Here is a 12700-nt window from a genome sequence, read left to right on the forward strand (position 1 = left end):
ATGTATGTATTTACAGCAGAAAGGTAAATAATGGTACAGATATAGGTAGAGAACCTCCAAAGTTGGAATTAAAAAAGTGAAGTATCTACATGTCTTGTTGTCAGAAACACAGAAGGATCATACCTCAGTGAGACAGATGTGAAGCCATTAAGGCCCGTGTAGAGAATGACTGTTAACCTAGAAAATCCATGATGGCGAAGGCCTCAGCACCTGCACAGAAAGAGAAGCCAAGTTTCTAGTCCCTACATAGAATGGGGAATCAGAACTTGGAAATATCTGTGAATCCAGAGAGGGAATGCAATAAAAGTGACAAAGGGAAATATTTCATAATAATAAAATGAACAATCCACCAAAATATGAAAACTAAAATTTGTGTGCGCTAAACCAGAACTTTGTAGGATATAAAGCAAGACTGACAGAATTAAAGAGGAGAAAATCCTAAATCTCTAATTCTGGTGAGACATTTCAACCAACTAATTACAAAACTGATGGAGTAAGCAGACAAAAAATAGGTCTTGAAATACTCAGTTAAGAATTTTTAGCTATAGATACTTTAGAGAACTAGTCACTCAATAGAGAATACATATTTTTAAGCACATATATTGGACCTTTATAAAATGAATTATTACCATAGACAAAAGCTTTAAGAAATTCAAAAAGTTAACATTAAATAGCCCACAACTCTTCAGTCAAAATGGTAAATGAAATTTAAAATTAATGACCAAACACATCTAATACAACACAATAATTTTGGAAATAAAATATCACATTGCTAAATAAGATGCATTGTTAAATAAAGAACAATGAAGATTTAAAAATATTTAAAACAAATGGAAAAGGCACTTTATGTCTGGTGGTCTAAAATCAAATTTGGATAGAGATATACAGTTTCATGTCCCTTACTTAAAAGAGAAGACAAATGGAGAATAAATAATTTTAGCAATTATCTCCAAGAGTTACAATTGTAGTTACCCAAGAGAATGTAGACAGAGAAATGCTATAGGTAAAAGGAAAAGTTAATAAAATAAAAAATGACAAAAGTAACAGAAGCAATAACAACCACGAATAAGAATAATGATCAATACAACTAAGAAATAATTTGCTGAAAAGGCAAATAAAATAGATAATCTTATAAGTATGGTAATGGTATGGTATGAAACTAGAGAATAAGGGCAAAAACAGTTACGAATGAGAAAGACATAAACTGAACCTACATTAGAAATTTTTTTAACTTCTCTTTTTTTAAATTTTTTTAACTTCTAAGAGAACATAATATATACACATACATTAACAAATTTGAAAGCATAAATGAAATTGTAATTTTCTCTAAGGATTGAATGATGCAAATCAAACCAGGGCAAGAGAAAGAAGATGAGAAAAATGCATAGAAAACCTTCAAATTTCCCTCAGAAGCAGACCTCAAGGCAAGTATTTGGGTGCAAGTAGTTTACATAGGAGTTGATCTCCCAAAGCATGGATAGGGAAGTGGAGGGCGTGTGGGAAGAAAGTGAAGGCAATGTGAGAACATTCTTGTGTTGGTTACCAGTGGTGATGAGTGGAGCTGAGTCCCACTGGAGATCTCTGGAAGACTGTGTGAAGTACTCCCCAGAATTATCCTACCTGAGGGGCGCCTGAGTGGCTCAGTGGGTCAAAGCCTCTGCCTTCAGCTCAGGTCATGGTCTCAGGGTCCTGGGATCGAGCCCCGCATTGGGCTCTCTGCTGAGCAGGGAGCCTGCTTCTCCCTCTCCCTCTGCCTACTTGTGATCTCTGTCTGGCAAATAAATAAATAAAATCTTAAAAAAAAAAAAAAGAATTATCCTACTTGAGGAGCTGGGAAACTAAGATATATATCCACAAGCTCCTATCTTTCATTTGTTGAGGGTTTCTCCTGGAGGTGCTGTAAGTTGTGTGGCCTTCTCTGCATGGAAGGCAAAGGCAGTCCTCAGCTAGAAAATTCCAGGTGCTTCCAGTAAGCTTTATTAGGTATGCACAGTTCGGATGCGTTACTGGCAGGACACCAGTGGTCTTTGCTACAGTATTTGTTCTTTGTCACAGTCGTTGTCATTGTTGTTTAAATGCTTGTGCAGGATGGTGGAGGGAGAATTCCAGTGGTGATCCCCACCACTACTCAGCACCTACCTTGGAAAGCCTCTCTATCCCCAAGGACCTGAGAACTCCCCTCTCCAAACTATTAACCTATTAACTCTCTTCTCCTTTGACCTGAGAGTTCATGGTGCAAGACAAATTGTTTTGGTTTGGGGGTAATCAGAGTAGGCTTTTTAGAGAATGTGAAATATAAGCAGGGCAAAATTATAGTGGATGACAAGAAAGAAAAAGAACATTCCAGGTAGAGAGCACTGGTATACATAAAAAGGACAAAAGAGTGGAAATGAGAAAGGCCAGTGCATGTTTTTATATTGAGTGACCCAGGTTGACTTGGAGCCGAAAGGTTGATTATGTAGGAGGTCTGTGTAGCAAGACATTTCAGAGGCAAGTGATTTGGGGAGATCTGGAAAATGACTTAATCTAATTAACATCGCTAGCCATTTCAGGTAAAGCAATAAAGAAAACTGAGTTTTAAGAAGTTAAACCTGTTGGTAAGATCAAAGGTGGATTTTAGGCAAAGAGTTGCAGTGATTTTTGAAGTAATGTAAACATCTACAAAGTGCCCATCTTTGGACTGGCTACACTGGGAATGAAAAGAAAGGGACAAATTGAGAACCACACCGAATTTTAGAAGAGAAAGGTATTTTCGAATACCACCCACTTCTCCACCATTTCAAAGATCAGGTAACTGAAGCAGAGAGCAGAAGTGTCTTAGTTGATGTCAGCAGGCTAGTTAGTAGCTGAGACAAGAATAGATATTTTGATCACTGGACTCTAGGCAAGGACTATTTTAAAATTCAGAGGTTCCTTCTTCCAGTGATAAGCAAATGATTGAACTGTGGTTGTTACATTTAGAATTTCCTTTCCCCTTTCTGGTTTGAGACTTAAAAAAAAGGAAAAACCACCAATATTTCTTATCTCTCTAGAAAAATTTCAGAACTTGGTAACTGGTTAGACATGAGGTTTGAAATCAAATAAGGAATGAAAGATAAATGATTATCTTGATGACTGAGAAAACAAAATGGATTTTGATTGAGAAAATGGAACTATTTTGCAGAGATAAAGATATTTCTTCTAGGCTTGCTGAATTTAAGGTACAACAGGATCGACATCTGGGTGATTCTGTCAGTTAAAGTTCTGACTCTTGATTTCGCCTCAGGTCATGATCTCGGGGTTGTGAGATCAAGTCCTGCACTGGGCCCTGTTTGAGATTCTCTCTGTCCCTTGCTACCTCTCTTTAAAAAAAAAAAAAATGTATAACAGGATATACAAGTATATATGGTCAGCACGAAGATGGAAATAGATCAGGAAGGGCTGAGATAGTTGTGATTTTTGAAGTTACTTTATTTACTCAAATTTCTTTTCTTTCCTATCCTAAAAGACCCAAGATGGAAAAGGAATTTATTTGCTTAACTTTGGATGGTTTGATTCATCTCTGATACCAGTTTCTTTGTAATAATACATGCATCAAGGTTTCTAATTTTATAGTTAGACAAAGTTATTTTTAAAGGAAATTTCACGGAGGGGTGCCTGGGTGGCTCAGTGGGTTAAGCTTCTGTCTTCGGCTCAGGTCATGATCTCAGGGTCGTGGAATGGAGAACCGCATCAGGCTCTCTGCTCAGCAGGGAGCCTGCTTTCCCCCCACCCCCGCCTGCCTCTCTGCCTACTTGTGATCTGTCTTTCAAATAAATAAATAAAATATTTTTTTTTAAATAAAGGAAATTTCATGAAGAAAGATTTGAATGTCTAGAAGATTTGTGTAGAATGTAATATCTAACTCCATAATAGTGCCAAATAAATGGTGTACAACCTTTTTTTAAGTCAAGCACAAATTATATAGTCTTCTTATTCTTTGAGGAATGTTTAATAAGAATATCTAGAAATAATAATTTTTCAAGTTTGTTTGAATCTAGGCTCTGTTAAATTGATTATGAAAAATATTTTTTCCTTGGGGGCGCCTGGGTGGCTCAGTGGGTTAAAGCTTCTGCCTTCGGCTCAGGTCATGATCCCAGGGTCCTGGGATCGAGCCCCGCATCGGGCTCTCTGCTCAGCAAGGAGCCTGCTTTCCCCTCTCTCTCTGCCTGCCTCTCTGCCTACTTGTGATCTCTGTCTGTCAAATAAATAAATAAAATCTTTAAAAAAATATATTTTTTCCTTGGGATGCCTGGGTGGCTCAGTTGGTTAAGAGTCTGCCTTCAGCTCAGGTCATGATCCCAGGGTCCTGGGATTGAGTCATGCATTGGGCTCCCTTCTCAGTGGGGCACCTGCTGCTCCCCCTGCTTCTGCTCTCTCTCTCTCTGACAAATGAATAAAATCTTTAAAAATATATTTTTCATTCAATTATTGTATAGCTCCTTCCTTCCTTCCTTTTCTTCTTTCTTTCTCTCTTTCTTTTGTTCATTTTTTCTCCCTCACTTCTTTTCAATCTTTTTAATTGAATTATAATTAATATACAATATTGTATTAGTTTCAGATGTATAATGAATTGTTTCAATATTTTAAAATACTGTGAAATGATATGAGATATTGAGATATGATTGAGATATCATCTCAAAAGGTGCAGTTACCATGGTCACTATATAAAGTTATTATAATATTATGGAGTATATTCCGTATACTTACATTACATCCTCAATATCATTTATTTTTATATTTTTTAATATTTAAGGTTTTATTTTTATTTTTATTTTTTTTAAGATTTTATTTATTTATTTGACAGACAGAGATCACAAGTAGGCAGAGAGGCAGGCAGAGAGAGAGGAGAAAGCAGGCTCTCTGCTGAGCAGAGTGCCCGATGCGGGGCTGGATCCCAGGACCCTGAGATCATGACCTGAGCCACCCAGATGCCCCAATATCATTTAATTAAAAAAAAAACTTTTATTTTTCAATAAAATTTTATTTTTTAAATTTGTTATTATTATTTTAATTTAAATTTTAAGTAGTTAACACAGTGCAATATTGGTTTCTGGAGTAGAATTCAATGATTCTTCACTTACATACAACACCCAGTGCTCATAACAAATGCCCTCCTTAAAACCCATCACCCTTCTAGCCCATCCCCCACCTGCCTCCTTCCATCCACCCTCAGTTTGTTCTGTATCATTAAGAGTCTCTCATGGGTTATTTCCCTTTCTCCTGTTTTTCTTTTCACCCTTCACCTATGTTCATCTGTTTTGTTTCTTAAATTCACATATGAGTAAGACCATAGGGCACCTGTCTTTCTCTGATGGACTTATTTCACTCAGCATAACACACTCTAGCTCTATCTACATCATTGCAAATGGCAAGATTTCATTCTTTTTGATGGCCGAGTAGTATTCATTTATGTATACCACATATCCTTTATCCATTCATCGGTAGACGGACATTTGGGCTCTCTCCATAGTTTGGCTATTGCTGATAATGCTGCTGTAAACATCTGGGTGCATGCATCCTTTTGGATCTGTGTTTTTTTTAATCCTTTGGATAAATACTTAGTAGTGCAATTGCTGGGTCATAGGGTAGTTCTATTTTTAACATTTTGAAGAATGTTCTCCAGAGTGGCTGCTCTATGACAACCACCAGTTCATTCTCTGTATCTATAAGTCTGTTTTTGTTTTGTTTGCTCATTTGTTTTGTTTTCCAGAGTCTGCCTTCTCTTAGCACATTCTTTCTAGGTTCATCCATATTGCCACAAATGGCAAGGTTTCATTCTTTTTTTCTAACTTAATAATATTTCATTATGCATATACATATACATATATATCCCCCACATCTTCTTTATTCATCTCTCTTTTGATGGACACTTGGGTTGCCTGCATATTTTGGTTTTTGTAAATAATGGTGCAGTGAACGTGGGGGTGAATATGTCTTTTTGAGTTAGTGTTTTTGTTTTGTTCAGACAAATACCCAGAAGAAAAATTACTGGATTTTATGGTTGTTCTATTTTTAATTTTTTGATGAACCTCCATGCTGTTTCTCATAGTGGCTGCACTAATTTACATTCCCACCAATAGTGCATGAAGGTTTCCTTTCTTTATATCCTCACTGGCACTTTTTGGTACTTCATTGTGGTTTTGATTTGCATTTCTCTGATGATTAGTGATGTTGAGCAATATTTCATATGCCTGTTGGCCATCTGTATGTCTTCTTTGGAAAAATATCTATTCTGGCCATTTTTATATTGGGTTGTTTTTTTATTACTGAGTTGTATGGGTTCTTTATATGTTTTGGATAGCAGTCTCTGATCAGATACATTGTTTGCAAGTATCTTCTCTCATTCAGTAGTGGACCTTTTCATTTTATTGATGGGTTCCTTCACTGTAGTCCTAATTGTTTATTTTTTGCTTTTGTTGCCCATTCATTCTTCTTTTAAAAGACAATTTTTAGAGTGGTTTTGGGCTTACAACAACATTTAGGAGGCCCAGAGATTTTCTGTGTACCTCCCCCTCCATAATATGTATAACCTCTCCCAGTGTCAACATTACTCACCAGAATGACACTTCCTTCCTTCCTTCCTTCTTTCTTTCTTTCTTTCCTTCTTTCTTTCTTTCTTTCCTTCTTTCTTTCTTTCTTTCTTTCTTTCTTTCTTTCTTTCTTTCTTTCTTTTGGAGAGGGAGATAGAGAGGGAGAGTGAGGAGTGAGGAGCAGCAGAGGGAGAGGGAGAGAGAGAGAGAATCTTAAACCGGCTCCACACCCAGGGCGGAAGCCCAGTATGGGGCTTGATCTCATGACTCTAAGAGCATGACCTCAGCTGAAATCAAGAATTAGACACTTAACTGATTGAATCACTCAGGTGCCCCAGAATGATACTTTTTATACCAAGCATCCTTGGTGCAAAGGACCTCTGCATCGATACACTGTAATCATCACACAAAGTCCATAGCATTGATAGAGCATAATCACAGAATGTCCATAGCTTACCACAGAAAGTGTTTACTCTTGATATACCTTCTATGGGTTTGGACAAATGTATAATGGCATTTGCCTATGATTACAATATCATATGGAGTATTATTTTTAAAGATTCTATTCATTTATTTGAGAGAGAGGGAATGAAAAAGAGAGAGAGAGCATGAGAGGGGGGAGGGTCAAAGGGAGACGGGGACTCCCTGCCAAGCAGGGAGCCCGCTGTGGGACTTGGTCCCGAGACTCCAGGATCATGACCTGAGCCAAACGTAGTTGCTCAACCAGCTGAGCCACCCGGCACCCCTATACAGAGTATTTTTATGCCTTAAAAATCCTCAATGCTCTGCCTGTTCATCTCTCCTTCCTGCACTTCTCTCCTGGCAACCACTGAACTTTTTACCATTTCCATCATTTTGCCTTTTCCAGAACGTCAAGTAGTTAGAATCATACAGTGTGTAGCCTTCTCAGATTGGCTTCTTCTACTTAGTAATATACATTTAGGATCTTTGTTTTTTAATAATGAGATTATTCTTTTATTTGCTGCTGCAGACTCTTGATTATATAATTGCTACCTATTTGTTGCTACACCCATTAAGCTTTTAACACTATCAGTGAATATTTATTAAGTAGCAATTTGAATAGAGAACAGAATATAATATGTCTTTGGAGAATATTGGCTTTCTAATATATATAAGCTGAAGTGATTTAAAATGGAAAACAAAGAAAAAAACAAAATAACATTTCTAATATAAACCAAGAACTCTCTTAACATTCCACTTAGTCCAGAAAAGTTTTTAAATTAGATACTGTTATCCTCACTTTAAGATAAAGAAATGAAGGGCGCCTGGGTGGCTCAGTGGTTTAAGCCTCTGCCTTCGGCTCAGGTCATGATCTCAGGGTCCTGGGATCGAGCCCCGCATCGGGCTCTCGGTTCAGTGAGGAGCCTGTTTCTCCCTCTCTCTCTGCCTGCCTCTCTGACTACTTGTGACTTCTCTCTCTCTGTCAAATAAATAAATAAAATATTAAAAAAAAAGAAATTAAAAAAAAGAAATGAAAATACATATAGATTAAGTAACATAAGTAACTTTATATCATTACTAAGGGACAGAGTCCATATTTGAACACAGGTTTTCATTCACTTACTCGTTTGTAAATGAGGAGACTGGGAAAAATTGATTCTGCATTTTAACCTGACAATGCTTGACGTGGTGCTCGCATCAAGCTACCCACCATTCCTTCTTTCCATGGGACATGGCTTACTCATTGTGTGATTCGCTTACCTTCTCAGTGAAGCCCTAAATAGCCCAACAAACCTTAGAAAATCCTGTTTATTTTGAGAATCCGTCTAGGATAGTCCTCAGGGTGGTAAACTTCTGAAGAGTTTCAGCACTGATACGGAATCCCAAAAAACCAAGTACTGTGCTGTGGCTTCTTGGAATTCCCAGAGCAGCACACAGTCATCTCGGAAAGCTCATGAAGCCCCTTTCATCCTAGGAACCTCCTGGTGAAGGGTCAAGTGGAAAGAGGTTCCAAAGACACCCCCATTTGTGATTCACTGGTAGTTGTGTAAAGCTTCAACAGGGACTACAGGGAATGATTTCTCTACATCTGCTGACCTTCCAATTTAACAACTCATGGAGACCTGAGGTACTAATTCATTCGGCAGCAAATATTTATTCAACTTCTAATGTGAGTTTTGCTCTGTGCAATGTGCTGGAGGGTCCTTGGAAACCCAACGCCTACTGGGCATGGTCACTGCTCTCAAGGAGCCCAGGTCAGTGTGGAGAAAAATAATAAGTAAGTAAACAAACAAATGAAAATATGGAATGTGGGTGATAAGAAGTGATGGAACAGGGGGCGGTGAACAGAAAGGGCAAAAAGGGCTTTGTTTTTGATGGGGTGGTCCGGAGGTTATCTCTAAGAATATGACATTTGAGCTGAGAGCTCAAGTATAGAAGGATTCAGTGTCATGAGGGGACAGGCGAGGCGAATGTTGGGCAGAACGACTTGCCGAGCAGCGTGAGGTGGGGATAAGAACGGGGCCGGTTCTAAGAACAGGTAGAAGGCAAGACGAGAGCTAACTTCCTGAGGAAGGAAGATAAAAGCGGAAAACAAGGTAATTAATTGTTCTTTTTTCCATAAATGTAATTGAAATGTTTTGGCATGTTTGCAAACCTCAAGACCCCTGAGTGGATTCTGAAGGCTTTTCACTGTTTTAAAGTGAGTAAGACAAACACCAATAAAAATGAACAGAAGATTTGCACAGACACTTTTCAAAAAGATAGAACATGGTTACTCAGCACAGGAAAAGACGCTCAATACCACGACATAGCAAGGAAGTGCAAGTTAAAAGTACAAGGAAAGGGGCACCTGGGTGGCTCAGTCACTAAGTGTCTGCCTTCATGATCCTGGGGTCCTGGGATAGAGCCCCACATCAGGCTCCTGGCTATACGGGTAGCCTGCTTCTCTCTCCCTGCTTGTGTTTCCTCTCTGGCTGTCTCTCTCTCTCTCTCTCTGTCAAGTAAATTAAAAAAAAAAAAAAAAAGTACCAGGAAAGAACACTGCCCACTCAAATGGCTACAATGATGATTCCAAGTGTTAGAAAGGTCATGCAACAGCTGGAAGCCTTGCCCTTTGTTTACGGGTACAACTACTTTAGAAAATAATTCTGTGGTTTCTTATAAAGTTAAACATACACTTACGATACAGCAATTCCACTGCTAGATATTGACCCAAAATACATGAAAATGCCTATCTACACGAAAGCTTGCACACCAATGTCCATAGTAGCTGTATTAGTAATGGGCAAAAATTAGAAACACTGCCAAGTTCCATTAACATGTGGTAAATCAATATAATGGCATCTTCCTCAGCAAGAAAAAGGAATAACTCACTTATACATGCAACTATATAGATGAACTTCAAAAGCATTATGCTGAGAGAAAGAAGCTGGACATACACTTACACACATGATTCTATGTATATGAAGTTCTAGAAAGGACAAAATTACTGTATAGTGACAGAAACTGAAAGCCGATGAGACTAGTGGCTGCCCAGGGCCTAGAGTGGGAAATTTCTGCTGCAAAGAGTCATGAGGGATCTATTTGGGGTGATGCAAATATTGCAACTCTTGATTGTGATGGTGGTAATATGGGTACAGATATTTCTCAGAAATGACTGAACTGTATACTTAAAATTGGTGCATCTTATTGTATATAAATTATACCTCAAGAGAGTCCACCATAAAGAAAAAAACTGAACATGTTTGTTTTTGTTAATGTTCATTATTAGTACTCATAAGATCTATTTTTATAGTAAACTAAAACGTGTTTCCTGTATTCCTTTAAAAATCTGTCCTGACTGAAGTTTTAAACATAATTATTAGTGGTGTGCCTGGGTAGCTCAGTCGGTTAGGCATTGAACTCCTGATTCCAGCTCAGGTTGTGATCTCTGGGTTGTGAGGTTGAGCCCCTCATCGTGCACAGCAGGAGTCTGCTTGAGAGTCTTGCCCTCTCTCCTGCCTGCCGCCTCCCCTCCCACTCTCTTTCTCTCAAATAAGTAAATCCAGAGTCTTGCCCTCTCTCCTGCCTGCCGCCTCCCCTCCCACTCTCTTTCTCTCAAATAAGTAAATCCATCTTTAAAAAAATTAATTAGGGGCGCCTGGGTGGCTCAGTGGTTTAAGCCGCTGCCTTCGGCTCAGGTCATGATCTCAGGGTCCTGGGATCGAGTCCCACATCGGGCTCTCTGCTTGGCAGGGAGCCTGCTTCCCTCTCACTCTCTCTGCCTGCCTCTCTGCCTGTGATCTCTCTCTGTCATAAATAAAAAAAATAAATAAATAAATAAAAATAATTAGTGGTATTTTACATTATGTGGCACAGAGCTAAGAGAAAAACAGGATCCCCTGAACCACATTAATTTAAGGGCATTCAGGAGAACTTTGTGTCATTATTTTTTACTTTGGCACATTGTTGTTACAGAGTGAAAACTATGGATATTCAAGGGAAATTTTACAGAAAGTTTCAAACTATTATCATAGAATTTTAGGTTTCTTTCTTTCTTTCTTTTTTTAAGATTTTATTTAGTTATTTGAAAAAGGCAGTGAGCGAAAGAGAGCAGAGCACAAAGGGGGGGAGGGGCAGAGGGAGAAGGAGGAGCAGACTCCCTGCTGAGCAGGGACCCCCCCCCCTGCAACTCCAGTGTGGGGACTCAATCCTGGGACACCAGGATCATGACCTGAGCTGAAGGCCGGCGCTTCACCGATGGAGCCACCCAGGTGCCCACATTTTAAGTTTCTTACGGGTTTAAGATTAGATATGCCTCCAAGTGGATGTGTTAAAATTCCCGGAAAGATAGAGCCTGAGCCAATGCCTACGTGGTAAGACTTTACTGGGAGAGTTAATGCCAGGGGAGCAGGAGTGAGGGGAAAAGAAGAGAGCTGAAGGAAGGCAAGTGTTGGGTTGCTTAGCAGACCGCGGCCTCAGAAACAAGTACAGTGTGTCTTACATCAGTCAGGAAGTCTTGGAAGAGATTCTTAAGGAACCCCTGCTACTTAGGACCGTCTAAGAGAGAAGGAAAGGAGAGGGATTTATCTGAGGCTCTTTCCATTTTCCTGACGCTAATTAGTCTAAGTTTGTCCACGGGGCATTAAACCCCCACACTTCTGGGTTGTATCATGAGGTACTGGGAAAGCCCTCTTCCACCTCCCATGGTACAATACTTTATCTGAGTCTGGACAGGATGGGAAGAACCAGAAATACTGTGGGTCCTATCATTTGGGCCTCGGAGCACGGGCTGCTGCAGCCACCCTTGGGGATAGTGCAAGCAGACTGTGCCTGCCCAGCTGACACCTGCAGGGCCTGAGACAGCTGGCAGGGGTTAGCAGGTGGCACACCCATGGTGACAGTGGAACATTCCAACGAGCAACCCGTCGAAGCCTAGAGGGGCAGATGCGAACATGAGAATCTGGGAAAGCACATAATGTGGGTTCTGTACTCTGGATCAGAAAATTCTAGAAGCCAATGGAGCATTTGTATGCTAATTTTCCTTTCAAGTTTGGGGGAAATTTGGTGGTGGTGTTAAAGAAAGATAGGAAAAAATTTCCTCCTGGACTATTTTGGGAAGAGTGTTTACTACTTCCAACTAATAATGATATTTGGTAACTGTACTTTTCTCCTTAAAATATTCACATCTGGGGTATTTGGCTGGCTCAGTCAGTAGAGCATGTGACTCTTGATCTCAGGGTATGAGTTGGAGCCCCACATTGGGCGTAGAGATTACTTAAAAATAATATCTAATAAAAAAAATTAACATCTCCTATGAGGGCACATATTTATTTTCAAAAATTTATTTATTTATTTATTTGACACAGAGAGAGCACAAGCAGGGGGAGTAGCAGAGGGAGGCGGAGAAGCAGGGAGTCTTCTGCTGGACTCAATCCCAGGACCCTGGGATCATGACCTGAGTAGAAGGCAAACACTCAATCAACCCAGGCGCCCTTACATTCTTTTAATGCTACTACTATATTTTATTTCTGCCATCAGTGCCTCTATACTTCATTAAACTACAGAGTTGTGCACTTCAGAATATTCATCTATAAGGATCAATGACGAGATTCTGATTTTCTCACATTTGCAACTCAACCCTTACTAAAGATGAGAACAAAACACAAAGAATCACCATAACATCATGTTACATATGCAAGATGTGA

General features: G+C 39.3%; 1 pseudogene; it reads right to left on the reverse strand.

Annotated features, from left to right (window-relative positions):
- Positions 1-8910: 8910 nt before the first annotated feature.
- The window catches only part of LOC123939290, a 47868-nt pseudogene continuing 44078 nt past the window's right edge, over positions 8911-12700 (reverse strand).

This window comes from Meles meles, chromosome 3, assembly GCF_922984935.1.
Source record: "Meles meles chromosome 3, mMelMel3.1 paternal haplotype, whole genome shotgun sequence".
NCBI classification, from domain to species: Eukaryota; Metazoa; Chordata; class Mammalia; order Carnivora; family Mustelidae; genus Meles; species Meles meles.